Genomic DNA, 13,646 nt, shown 5'->3' on the forward strand with positions numbered 1-13,646 from the left:
GGGATACCTAGGGAATAAACCGAGATGCCGCAAGTGCCAACGGCACCACAGCGGGTCATGTGCGGAATCGTGTTGTCATCGGTGCAAGAAGTTGGGACATATGGCTAGAGACTGTAGGAGCCCATATCCTGCAAACCGGAACCAACGGCAACACCAGCAGGGTAATGAGAGATGTTACCAGTGCGGTGCTGAGAGTCACTTCAAGAGGAACTGTCCGCAGATGAGACAGAATCGTGACAACAGCGGCAACCAGGGCAACGGGAACAATAACGGAGACAATAAGGATAACCGCAGGACTGGTAGGCATGAGCTTCTGAATGGACAAGAGGAAGAAGGAAACAACCTCAACGTTGTGGCGGGTAAGTTCTATTTTAGTTAATTCGGGTACAGATATGTGTCCCTAAGAGTTAGTCAGGTGCTTAAGCATACCCCATTACCCTTAAAACATCAAACATGTTATAGAACTAGCTAATGGTGAAAGTCTTTAGGGCACACACGTAGTTAAGGGGTGTAACCCCGTCTTAGCTGGTCAGACCTTCTTTATCGACCTCATTCCTATGGTTCTGGGTAGTTTTGACGTTGTCATTGGGATGGATTGGTTATCTCGACACCAAGCGGAGATTATTTGCAAGGAGAAAATCGTCCGCATCCCTCGTTCTGATAAAGAACCCCTCGTGATTTGTGGCGACAAGAGTGGTGCTGTTTTAGGCATCATCTCTTTCCTTCAGGCCCAGAAGTGTTTGCGAAAGGGGCACACCACTATTCTAACCCTCGTCTCTAATACATCCGTGGGAGAAAAGAAGATTGAAGACATTCCTATTGTACGTGACTTTCCAGAGGTATTTCCTGAGGAATTACTTGGTCTTCCGCCTCATCACCAAGTCGAGTTTCTACTCCAAGATTGACCTGAGGACAGGCTACCATCAACTGAGAGTCTGGGAGGAGGATGTCCCCAAAACAGCATTCAGAACTCGTTACGGCCATTATGAGTTTCTGGTTATGCCTTTCGGATTAACCAATGCACCTGTAGTCTTCCTGGACCTCATGAACCGAGTGTGCAAGCCTTACCTGGATAAATTTGTGATAGTCTTCATCGACGACATCCTGATCTATTCTAAGAGTCAGGAGGAACACGAGCAACACCTGAGGCTTTTCTGGAACTACTTCGTAAAGAGCAGCTGTATGCCAAGTTTTCGAAATGTGACTTCTGGCTTCGCGAAGTCCATTTTCTGGGCCATGTGGTAAACAAGGATGGAATTCATGTGGATCCATCTAAGGTTGAATCGATCAAGAAATGGCCTGCACCCCGTACACCAACAGAAATCCGCCAGTTCTTGGGTTTGGCAGGATATTACAGAAGGTTTATCAAAGATTTCTCCAAGATTGCGCAACCTCTCACTTCACTGACTCAGAAGGGTGTCACCTATCGTTGGGGTGATGCACAGGAGCCCGCATTTCAGCACTTGAAGGATAGACTTTGTAGCGCGCCTATCCTCTCATTGCCTGGAGGCACAGATGATTTTGTGGTTTATTGTGACGCTTCCATCCAAGGACTTGGTTGCGTGTTGATGCAACGTGACAAGGTCATTGCCTACGCATCACGCCAACTCAAGGTTCACGAAAGAAATTACACTACTCATGATCTGGAGCTGGGAGCAGTTGTTTTCGCGCTTAAGATATGGAGACATTACCTGTACGGTACCAAGTGCACCATTTACACCGATCACAGGAGTCTCGAGCATATCTTCAAGCAAAAGGAGTTAAACATGCGTCAACGTCGATGGGTCGAAATCTTGAATGATTATGAATGCGCAATCAAGTATCATCCGGGCAAAGCCAATGTTGTGGCCGACGCCCTCAGTCGAAAGGATACTATACCTAGGCGGGTACGTGTGTTACAGCTTACCATCCAATCTAACCTTCCCACTCAGATTCGTGATGCTCAGGTTGAAGCATTGAAAGCAGAGAACATCAGGGCTGAGTCTCTACGAGGATCGAGGCAACGGCTAGAACAAAAGGAAAACGGCGCCTACTATGTTAACGGACGCATCTGGGTTCCGCTGTATGGAGACTTACGCGAGCTTGTGATGGATGAAGCACATAAGTCTCGTTATTCAGTACATCCTGGTTCGGATAAGATGTACCACGACCTAAAAACTACATACTGGTGGCCTGGTATGAAAGCCAGCATAGCGACCTACGTCAGTAAATGCTTGACTTGTGCTAGAGTCAAGGTCGAATACCAGAAACCATCAGGCCCACTTCAACAACCAGAGATCCCGAAATGGAAATGGGAGCAAATATCCATGGATTTCGTTACTGGCCTGCCCAGATCTCAACGCGGAAATGATACCATTTGGGTGATCGTGGATCGACTGACCAAGTCTGCACATTTTCTGCCTATCAAAGAAATGGATAAGTTTTCTACTCTAGCAGACATCTACCTAAAAGAAGTGGTATCAAGGCACGGAGTGCCAACCTCCATCATTTCTGATCGTGACGCGCGTTTCACCTCTGAACTGTGGCAAGATATGCATAGGTCTTTTGGCTCACGTTTAGATATGAGCACCGCTTATCATCCGCAGACGGATGGGCAATCCGAACGCACCATCCAAACCCTTGAAGACATGCTTAGGGCATGTGTAATCGACTTTGGTAACGGCTAGGAAAAGCATCTCCCGTTAGTGGAGTTTTCATATAAACAACAGTTACCACACTAGCATCCAGGCCGCACCGTTTGAGGCATTGTATGGACGGAAATGCCGATCACCTCTCTGTTGGGCAGAAGTTGGTGACAGTCAAATCACTGGTCTAGAACTCGTAGTAGATACAACAGAAAAGATTGCTCAGATACGACAACGAATGGCGGCAGCTCGTGACCGTCAGAAAAGCTATGCCGATAAGCGAAGAAAACCACTTGAGTTCCAGGTTGGGGATCGAGTGCTGCTCAAAGTCTCACCTTGGAAAGGTGTAGTCCGGTTTGGCAAACGGGGCAAGCTCAACCCGCGTTATGTCGGACCGTTCGAGATCATTGAGAGAATTGGCAAAGTCGCTTACAGGCCGAACCTACCTGAAGAACTCAGTGGAGTTCACAACGTATTCCATGTGTCGAATCTGAAGAAGTGTCTGTCAGCTGAGACCCTCATAGTTCCTCTCAAAGAGCTCACAATCGACGACAAGCTGCGATTCGTTGAGGAACCAGTAGAGATTACGGATCAAGACGTTAAGATTCTCAAGCACACCAGAATACCCCTCGTCCGAGTTCGTTGGAATGCCCGTCGTGGCCCAGAGTATACCTGGGAACGAGAAGACCAAATGAAACTCAAGTATCCCCAGTTGTTTAAGAAAAATGCAACCACTACTGAGGCTGAAGCTACCGCAGAATTTCGGGACGAAATTCCAAATCAACGGGGGGATGATGTGACACCCCAGGAAAATCTGGAAAACAACGCAACTTAACTAGCTTCCTTAGTAACCACGCGCTAAATTTCGGGACGAAATTCTCTTAACAGGGGGAGAATGTGACAACCCTCAAAATCCCATGTATTTCGTACAAATTATTAATGATAATTAAAGTGTCTGACGACTGTGTGGAATTACTTAACTGCTTTCTGATATTTGTGTTATGCTTACACTTATTTGTTAATATGCTAAGGAATATGCTAAGGAATATGCTAAGGAATATCCTAAGGAATATGCTAAGGAATATGCTAGGAATATGCTAGGAATATGCTAAGGAATATCCTAAGGAATATGCTAGGAATATGCTAGGAATATGCTAGGAATATGCTTGGAATATGCTAGGAATATGCTATATGGAAGATCTTATAAATACCACCATTCCACCAAGCTCTCTCTTCTCTCCCTCTCATTTCCCTTGTTCGGAAGCCACCTTCCACCATACTACCACCATCATCAAGCTCTTTTTCAATCATTCCTCATACATACAAAGGTGTAAGAGGTCCAACAACGAAGCTCGGTGCTCTCGGAAGTGGAAGGACCTCCTCCATTCGCTATTAACCACCACATTTCTTCACTCGAACTTCCCTAGCCTTGAGCTAGTGGTAAGAACTTAGATCCGTTCATTCTTTATGTTATTTTAGTGGTTAATAGATGTTAGAATGATAAAAAGTTAAGAAACTTTAAAGCTCATGAACAAGTCTTGAACATAATGTGTTAAGGTGTGGATAAAGAGAAGTTATGTGTGTAAATCGTGTAGATCTTGTGTTGTTATGATTATTGGTTGATTATCTGATGTTTTGCTGATTGATATTGATGTTTAATGTTGTTGTTATTAATAAACTTGTTAACGGAATCGATCGAACATGATTTAGAAGGTTAAACACTGAAAGACAGAATCTGTCCCGGTTTTACAGCCAACTTCAGTTGGCTGTAAACAGGGCATAAATTCAACGAAAAACCGATATTTTGACTCTAAAATGTGATATTAGGAAATACGGTTCTAATGGCACCGGAATCGTAATTTTTGGACTCCGTTTACTATTTTTAGAGTATTAAATTGTAACAGGAACTTAAGCTGGATTTTGACAGCAATAAATGGGTGTCGTACTTTCAGTCATAACCTGAGTTTTGTGATGAATCGGACCATGAAATTTGTACAGTAGATGACAACCGATGCATGTGTAATTACCCCACTGGAATTTCGTAAATCGGACACTCGATGAATTTTTAATAAATTGTTCTATGGACTGTGGTCAGAAATTCATAAATCTGAGTTTAGTCCGGAATATGATTTTTTTATAAAATATTGGTAGTGAACCGGACCCCGATATTTTTACACAATAAAATATGGAACGTTTAAGACATCTTGTAAAAATTTGGGAATTTTTGGAATAATTTAACTATTTTATTAAGACGACCGAAAACTGCCGGTTTTGAATATAAATGCTGAATTGAGATAAGTTGTGACTTGCGTGTCTAAATGTCGAGTATGCTATCCGTGAATGATCTAACATGTTATATATGTTATGTGCATTATCGTATGTTTGATTTTGAGTGGGGAATGGATGGGAAACTTAGATGGGCATAAACCGTTAAAACGATGCGTGTTGTGTGATAGATACGTGTAGGAACTTTGTGTTCTATTTGAAAGCCACTAAATGACTAACTGGTAATTATATTAGGACGTGATTGACCGACCTCGACTGTTAGCTATATTTGAGAATCTAACCGAGCAAACCAAGGTGAGTTCACACACTTTCTAAGGCATGGGATTCCCGGTGGTTTGGGAATGGGTTAAAGAATTAAAACGGAATCTACATATCTTACTTAGGTAGGACTAGACGTATACCCGCGCGATGCGGCGGGACGACAATTTACAACGCAGTTTTTGTTTACTGTGAGTTTATCAATTTTCTCGTGATACATTGTATTATACGTTTGTTAAGTTTCTTATTTGTAGCATCCGTGTGTGGCGTATACCATGAGCCTTACAGGCTTTTAAAAAATAACAAACATGCTATTAAGAAAATATCAGTCACAAACATAGTATTAAAAAAAACGAACACGCGTGCCAAAACTGCATTAGCTAGCAATGAATGCTATGAGCAATGTACAACCCGCAATCTATATCCCATCAGATGAAGTAAATCTGAGAAAAAAAAAACTATAGTTGCACTTTGAAAGGGGAGCAGTCTGCCATCTATATAGGGTGGTGAGCAGTCAATCGGCTGCGAGGGCAATTTACAACGCAGTACAACACGACAACTAATAATGTTGAGATGGTATTATAGTTTCTAAGGATTTTTCACCTTTATCATACATATTTTTAGGTTGGTCGTACCGGCAACAGGGAAAAGAAACAATTTCGGCAAGGAGGGGGCAGCGTTCTCGCACCCTTTTTCCTCTCTTTGCTTCCCACTCTATCATAAAGGAGTCAAAGATTGGCTTAATTGGTGAGTACTTCTCCATTTCCGACCATCTTTCCCGAACTCATGTCCATGTGAAGTGATTTGTTGGAAGGTACCCTTTTTCAATAGTGCTTTCTGGGCGTAAATATATCATATGCTGACCTGTTGACCCGTCTACTTATCGGGAAAAATATATAAAAACATTTTACTTGTTGCGTTTGTGGAGTGATGTTCTACAATGGTTTGTTTGTATATCGATATGTCTAAAATGTACCGCAAAGGTTTTTTTTTTATATTTCAAACCCGACACGAAAAAGACAGGTTTGGGTCGACTAACATGACCCGTTTAAAAAATGGGTCGGGTTCGGGTTGACCCATTAACCCGTTTAACTATTTAGAAAAAAAAACTTTTATATTTTTGTTTTTGTTTTTTCTGTTTCTATTTTACATTGTTAGTCATAATAATGTTAGTTTCAACACATTATATTATTTACTTCTCTCACTCATACTCAACATTAAACATGTTATCGATAACCTGCTTAAAACCCAACAACTCGCTTATAAATCGTCAACTTGTATGATTCATTTAAAAATACGGGTTAAACAGGTTGGGATTGGGTTGACCCGCATTTACATGTGTGCGGGTTAGGGTTGAAATCTTTGACCCGTATAATAATATGGGTCGGGTTTGGGTTGAACATTCCAACCCACTAACCCGCAACCCGACAACCCAAAAGTCATATTTCATATGGATCAAATACTTACAGTAAACACAGACTGCTAGCCACTCATTTACTATTCTGACCCAGGTACTTGTCCAACCAACATCAATAGTCCACCTGAAATGCAGGTTATTTAGGTAAATACACATTTGGATATATATTTGCAAGATCAAAGATAATGAATTATGATGACTTACTTTTTCATGGTGTGATGAGAATTCCAACCAATTAATAGCATTGCAAAGTACATAACTCCAGCGACAAAAACTAAATGGGAGAATCCGAAACCATATAAGGATGATACCCAGTATTCCACAAACTAAAAAAATATATAAATTTATTTATTTATTTATAGAAAGCATTGACATAAGAGTTATGGCTGTAAAAACCTTGTCTTTGCACATCAATATCGCAAACCACCCTAACAAACCCATTTGAGACAGTCCCATGGTCTGCATATGAGATCAAATCAAACAGTAAGACAACTGAAGAACAAGAAAATAAAACCTGACTATAACAAGTTACGGTCATGGTTTTAAAAAACGGCTAAGGCGTGCGCCTCCAGGCGCGCCTCAAGGCGAAACGGCCAAAAAACGAAGGGTTGATATGACATGAAACAGAATATGAAGGAACCATCGCTCGGTGGTTCTGTGGTACAAAATCTACAACACCACCAAAATCAATGAACCATTATTAAAATACCCTGTTCCGACCCGAACCCATTTTGACCCGAACCCGTTCTGACCCGTGACTCTACCCAACCCAGACCACCCATTCTGCCAGATCCACTGTTAACTGAATTAGAGGTAAAAAAAATCAGCTACCAAACTGTCAAACACTCCTAAACTAAGATCAGGTTACCTATATTTTTTCACCTAGAGATAAACTCTGTCGAAATAAGGATGATCCATAGCATGTTTAGCCGAAATCCTGTCAGCAGGGTCGTATTTCAGCATTTTCTGAAAACAACAAAGCATGAAATTAAGTCAAATCAGAAGTTAACAAAACCTAACTGTTAATTAACTTAAAAACATTATGTGTATGATGAATACCGATAGAAGGTCTACACCCTCAGGCCCCAATGACGGAACAACGCGTGCCAAATTCTGTGCTTCCCAATGCAGATAGACATGCCAGTCGTTTAGGCTGCTAACCCCTGGCCACACCTCCTCGGTTAATTATACTTTAAAAATGAGTATATGGACGCTAATCTCAAAGTCAAGATGTTAATGGTTCTAAACATAGAAAAAAGATAAGCATGGGTTTAGACCTGTATGTATTGCGTTATAAAATGCATAGTTTGACTTTTAAAGTCAAAGTGTTTTCATTTTGGAACATGTGTACTCTTACTTGATAACTAAAATCGAAAATGAGCGAATAAAACTAAAAAATATTTTAATACATCCTTTCGACATGACAATAGGTACCCTTTCTAATGTTGCAATCAAATCCAATGCGAGCATTAGTTTTTTGAAATAGCCTGGCCACTTTAGAAAATCATCACCATTAAGTCTCCAACTTCTTTCTTTCATGGCCAGAAAATTCCCAACAGCTTCCGCTACATCAAATTAACAGAAACGTAGCAGATGATAATTTAGTAAGCATTTTAAGTCAATAACTCAAGATCATTTCTTGTGTTAAAGATGCAAGTCAACCCACTCATGTGAGATTTCAATAATTTGGTTCAAATAAATTATTGTATTCAATACTCAAAATTATTGAGTAGGGGCAAAATAGGGAAAATATGAGAAATGACTGAATTTCCATCTCGCATGTGCCAAACAAGTTATGGATTTTTAAGAAAATAAAATACAGTTCTTAAAAAAAATACATCTGGTTGGAAATATGCATGGAAAATGACTACAAACTCACAATCGGTCACATATTGAAATCTTCACGAAGAGCACCAGCTTTGTGTCCTTTTTTGTTGTTTTTGGTTTCATATTTGACATTCACTCCTCTTTATGGATCTTTTTACACTCCAATTCCACCAATGTCTGCAAATAATTACTGAATTCATTCGCACTTCATAAACATCACTTATCCTTTGACTATTTGAGATATCAAATGTAAAGGGGGTGGGGGGTACCATTAGAACTTTATTGGTGAAGTCACTAAGAACCTAAACAATGAAAAAGTTGGACGGCCACGCGAGTGAACACACAGATCCGGTAGAAAGCTTGTATACCTGAACAATGAGACCATCAGACAACCATATAAATGAACACATAAATGAGAACGAAAGAAAAGAATCATACCACGGCCAGTACCTTCAACTTCAAACGGTAGATCTGGCAACCAAACGGTAGATCTGTGTCATCGCCATCATCTTCCACCACAACCACCAGAATCTGAAATATTACACAGATCCGATTCAAATAACAAAAAAAAAGATATGGTAAAAAGTAAGGTACCGAGCGGTCGACTCTAGTGTCGGATCTAGAGAGATTCATCACTGAGGAAGCGTAGATCTTGAAGCGACTTATAACGAAACCCTAGAATCGCCTGGAGAAAGGAAGGAGATGGTTAACAAAACTGAAGCACATATATCGCCTGAGATCACCACACCATTGTTGGATCTGGTGAGATCTTGCTCATACCACAGATCTCGTGAAACCCTAAATTGAAAATCACCAGAGAGAGAGAAAGGAGGAGCGGCTGTGGATGAAATGAAGTTAGGGTTTAGAAATCGAGTGAAAGAAACATTATATTGGATCCATAAGAGGTAAAACGGGTCAAAGAGGATCCATGAGCTGCTCCGCGTGAGTTGAATGGGTTTTTCAACACTTTGTGCTTAATAGGTTTGTACAATGGGCTTCAAAGACTTGTAAAGTGGCAAATGACCATTCTATCCTTCCTATATGCTTTATAAAGTAGTATAGATATGTACGGCCATCCTCCTCGGGTAGGATGCCAGTATTAATCCTGCGTATTCTCTTTGGGAGAACTACGTACGTTCGTCCTACTTGTGTAGGACAACAACCTTTAACTTACTAGACAAACTCTATCATAAGTCCCTCATTTTATATCGACTTAATCGCCGAGGCCAATGGCGAGCGGGTCATTAGTTAATAGCGCTATTAGGTTTAACAAACCTCACACCGTGCCAGTCGGACGGGCGTGTACTAATGGACTATGGCAAACCATCAGTGATGATAGACACTGATGTAGGGCACAACTTACTTGCGTAGTAGTCGATATCATACGGTCTAGTAGTTCACATGGGGAAGCCCCCACTAATCATGGACAGGGTATGGGTAATAAAGAATGAACTGGTTAAATTTTCTTTCAACTACGAGGTAACCCCCACGGCGATTATGCCAACGAAAGACAAACCACGTTTTCAGAAACAACTTAAAACTAAACAACCAAACGTGAACTCACTCAACTTTGTTGTTGACTCGTTGTTACATGCCTTACAGGTCGCTAAGTGCTTGGAGCTTGCATGAGGAAGGAGTCGTTGTGGTGTACGGACTGTTATGTTCCGTGCTAAAATATTTAAATCCTTATGGACTTATAAAACTTGCATTTGAACTTTAACTTATAAACTATGGACTTATGTTTTGGACTTTACGTTTATGCTTCCGCTGTTTAATTTAAAACTCGGTTAACTAGCTTTTGGTCACCAATCGTATTGTGGTTGGCTTTATTTACTTAAATACGTTGTTCAGTATGATTGGTGGCTCGATCCTGGTCATGTCACCCCTCCAAGCGGTGATACTCCGCATGGTGGATTTTGGGGGTGTGACATCATCTTAGTCTCTAAATTCAGAATGTGTTTGGTTTACCCATATTATACAAGTATCCAAGCTTGTAGGGTCCAAATCACATTCCTTCCCGGTTTTCGCATTCCTCGCGATTAAACCATATTTATTCTTCGAAACTAACCGGTCTAAGCTTAGGCTATGTTAAAAGACCCGTTAGGATTCTAATAGGTTATTATAAACCTTCGTTCCAGAATAGGAGCCCAGTAAAAGACACTTGCATTGTTGCTTTTGTGGTTTATACTTGCTCAGGTAAATACTTTTAACTTATTTTCCCTATACGGGCTTGGGGGTACGGTATATAAAATACCGCTTGGTCGGGCAATTGACCCCAACTCATTAGTAGTTGGGTATTATCAATGTGACCCGTTTGAAAACTTGGTTTTGTTTGTTTTTACGCCTTTGGGAGCTTATTGACCATGTCCCGGATATCCTTGGCATCATTTTTGGCCACGACCTTGACACCCGGGTGTAGGCGTACACCCGGTATTATGTCCATTATTAAGGTATAAACGTTGGCTTCCCGCCGCGGACTTATACTAAGTGGTGTGTCAATTAACCTTAAACCCGACACGACTCAGGCGACTGAACGCACAACAAACATGTAAATCTTTTACAAGTTTAACTTTGATTAATTATTCCCAAGTTATAAAATGTTTTGTGCCTTGAGCATTTAAATCAATTTTTAAAACCTTTTCAAAATGAGTCAGTTAAATTGTATTTACCAGTGTAAACTGACGTATTTTCCCCAAAAAGATTAAGTGCAGGTGCTATACGTAATAGGCTGGTCTCTCCTTAGCATCATAGAGTCTCGCAAGCTTTGGGATGCATTTATCTGTTGAACAATTTTTCTCTTTTTATTCCGATACGCCTGTGGATCTATTTCGACTACTTGTAATACTTTAATATTACATTTGATGGTTGAAATAAATCTATTTCTTTTGCTTCCGCTGTGCATTATAAATTGTGTTGTTTGACTATGATGATATCAACTACGTCACGATACTCCCCCACCGGGCCCACCGGTGACACGTGGAAATTTGGGGTGTGACAGTTAGGTTTCCTTTTAGTATGTAGGCCTTGTGAAACCATATCATATTAGTTCCCACACTCATTTGGTTTACGAGACCTCATCCTATCCAATCTTCCGATTTAGGTCCGGTTTATTTATGTAGTTACCTATATTAGGTGTCGTTTGATTTTCGTGACTCCTCTAGCCTGCTTGGTAGTTGTTCAAGACTTCTAAGCACCCTCAAGTGAGTACATAGTCCCCTCTTTTACTGTTTTCAAATGTTTTGGGGTGAAGCATGTGTACCTATTTGTTATGTTCATGATTGCAAAGTATAATTGATTATACATATTAGTACCTATCTTTTGACAAACTGAATGATTATTTATGATTTAAACTCCAATTTTTCAAAGATTATAAAATTAAATTGTTGGATAGTACTTATTTTTGTTCACCAGACCGGTTGGTAGTATGATATAGCGCTATAGGATTTGACACCCCATTCCTGTTGTCATGGAATGTCTGAAACCAATTTATTTTTATCCAAATAGGGATTGCCTTTGTGGTATTCCTATAGTCTCAAAGGTGTAGTTTGATGCACTAGGTCTGAATGAATTCTTAAATCACATTATTTTTGTATATTTAGTTATACTCCCACAAGTATAGTTTGATATGCTCTCATATGTGATATTGTACAAAACCAACATATATTTGGATTAAAACCAAAACATAGTTTAATATGTTATTCATAAAACCAAAGCATATTTGATATGTTAGTTATAAAACCAAAACATAGTTTAATATGTTATTCATAAAACCAAAGCATATTTTGATATGTTAGTTATAAAACCAAAACATAGTTTAATATGTTATTCATAAAACCAAAGCATAGTTTAATATGTTATTATAAAACCAAAGTATACTTTTGATATACTATTGAAAATTGTATTTTGATGACTAAAGTATATTTAATATACTATCTGTTCGACTATTTTGGAACTGAAATATATTTTAATATATTACTTATTCGACTTTCTTAAAACCAAAGAATCTTTTTGTATATACTATGAACCTTTTTATCAAAATATTGTTTTTCAAACAATATATATATATATATAAACTCATTTTTACCTAATTATTTATTTATACATCTTTCTTTTATATCATCTGTTTTCTTATCGATTTTTATATGATTTACAAAACAAAAACATTTTACAAGGATCATGACTAACTTTTCTTAAACATTATTCTTTAAACTTATAAGTCATGAATCCTAAATCAATAAAACCTATGTATCTCACAGGCATTTTTATGCTGGCGTACCTATTTTTACACATGTTTCAGGTGCTGCTTTATGATGATTGTTGATACATGCTACACTTAGGATGGACTCGTGCCTTAGCGACTTTAAAACTTGAAAGATAATATTTGTATTTATCTGATTTGTAATTGAACAAAGACTTCAATGATTCAATAAAACAAAATTATTTAATCCATGGTTGAAACAATGATTCTGTTACAACACTCCCCGACGTTTCCGCCACGTTTTGTTGTTTTACGTGGTCGGGGTGTGACAATGTTTGCCTAAGTCTCTTACATCACTTGGTGAAGACAAGTGTCTAGTGTAATACTTTTTATTTTTAATCTTTTCGCACTTTTTATTTGGTTATGTATTAATGACTTTAATAACTAGTTTCTTATGTTGAAAGTGAATCTTCCTTATCATTTGTCCGTGGTGTCTTGGCGTTATTTTACTGTCTATATAAAATGTTAGTGCATGCGTCTGTCGATTTCGTCTTGTATCGAGTCTTGTACTTAGAATTTTAGAACAGGGCACGTAGTTCGAGATTTTAAGTAATTCCGCTTGAAGGATGTAATTCCGCTTGAAAGTTTGTTCAGGTAATTCCGCGTGGAATTAGATTCCGCTTGGAATCTAATTTCGCTTGAGACCTTTTCAAACGAAATTACAAGCCTATAAATACCATTCAAACGGAATCATTTGTAACAGTTCCGGTCAGTGTAACGAAGTGCTGCCGAAGTGCCATCTCGCTGTAATTTGTCATTAAATCAATCAGAAAGACAGTTTATGTGTATATCTTGCTGAATTGAACTCATTACGTCTGTTTCTGCCTTTCGTTTTGAGTATAAACTCTTCTGATCGACTCGTTCGGGTCCGAAACCGATCCTACAAGTGGTATCAGAGCTTAGGAGGAAGAGTTCATACCAATTCAGCTGCAAATTCTGATTTCTACACCTTCTTTTTTTCAAATTAAACTTGATT

The 13,646-nt window shown here is 39.3% G+C and overlaps 1 long non-coding RNA gene across 10 annotated transcripts; it reads right to left on the minus strand.

The window, feature by feature from the left end:
- Positions 1-5,491: 5,491 nt before the first annotated feature.
- LOC110917028 lies at positions 5,492-9,277 on the minus strand. Of its 10 annotated transcripts, none has more exons than XR_002580266.2 (11): positions 9,007-9,277; positions 8,863-8,943; positions 8,682-8,780; positions 8,465-8,589; positions 8,020-8,150; positions 7,645-7,748; positions 7,454-7,551; positions 6,982-7,044; positions 6,790-6,859; positions 6,636-6,709; positions 5,492-6,044 (listed from the first exon to the last, which is right to left on the minus strand). It is a non-coding gene; the product is annotated as an uncharacterized LOC110917028 (long non-coding RNA). The 10 variants fall into 10 exon arrangements; XR_002580262.2 differs by having other exon boundaries at positions 8,851-8,943; XR_002580261.2 differs by having other exon boundaries at positions 8,863-9,277.
- Between the last annotated feature and the right edge of the window lie 4,369 nt (positions 9,278-13,646).

The sequence above is a fragment of the Helianthus annuus genome, chromosome 2 (genome assembly GCF_002127325.2).
Source record: "Helianthus annuus cultivar XRQ/B chromosome 2, HanXRQr2.0-SUNRISE, whole genome shotgun sequence".
Classification (NCBI taxonomy): Eukaryota; Viridiplantae; Streptophyta; class Magnoliopsida; order Asterales; family Asteraceae; genus Helianthus; species Helianthus annuus.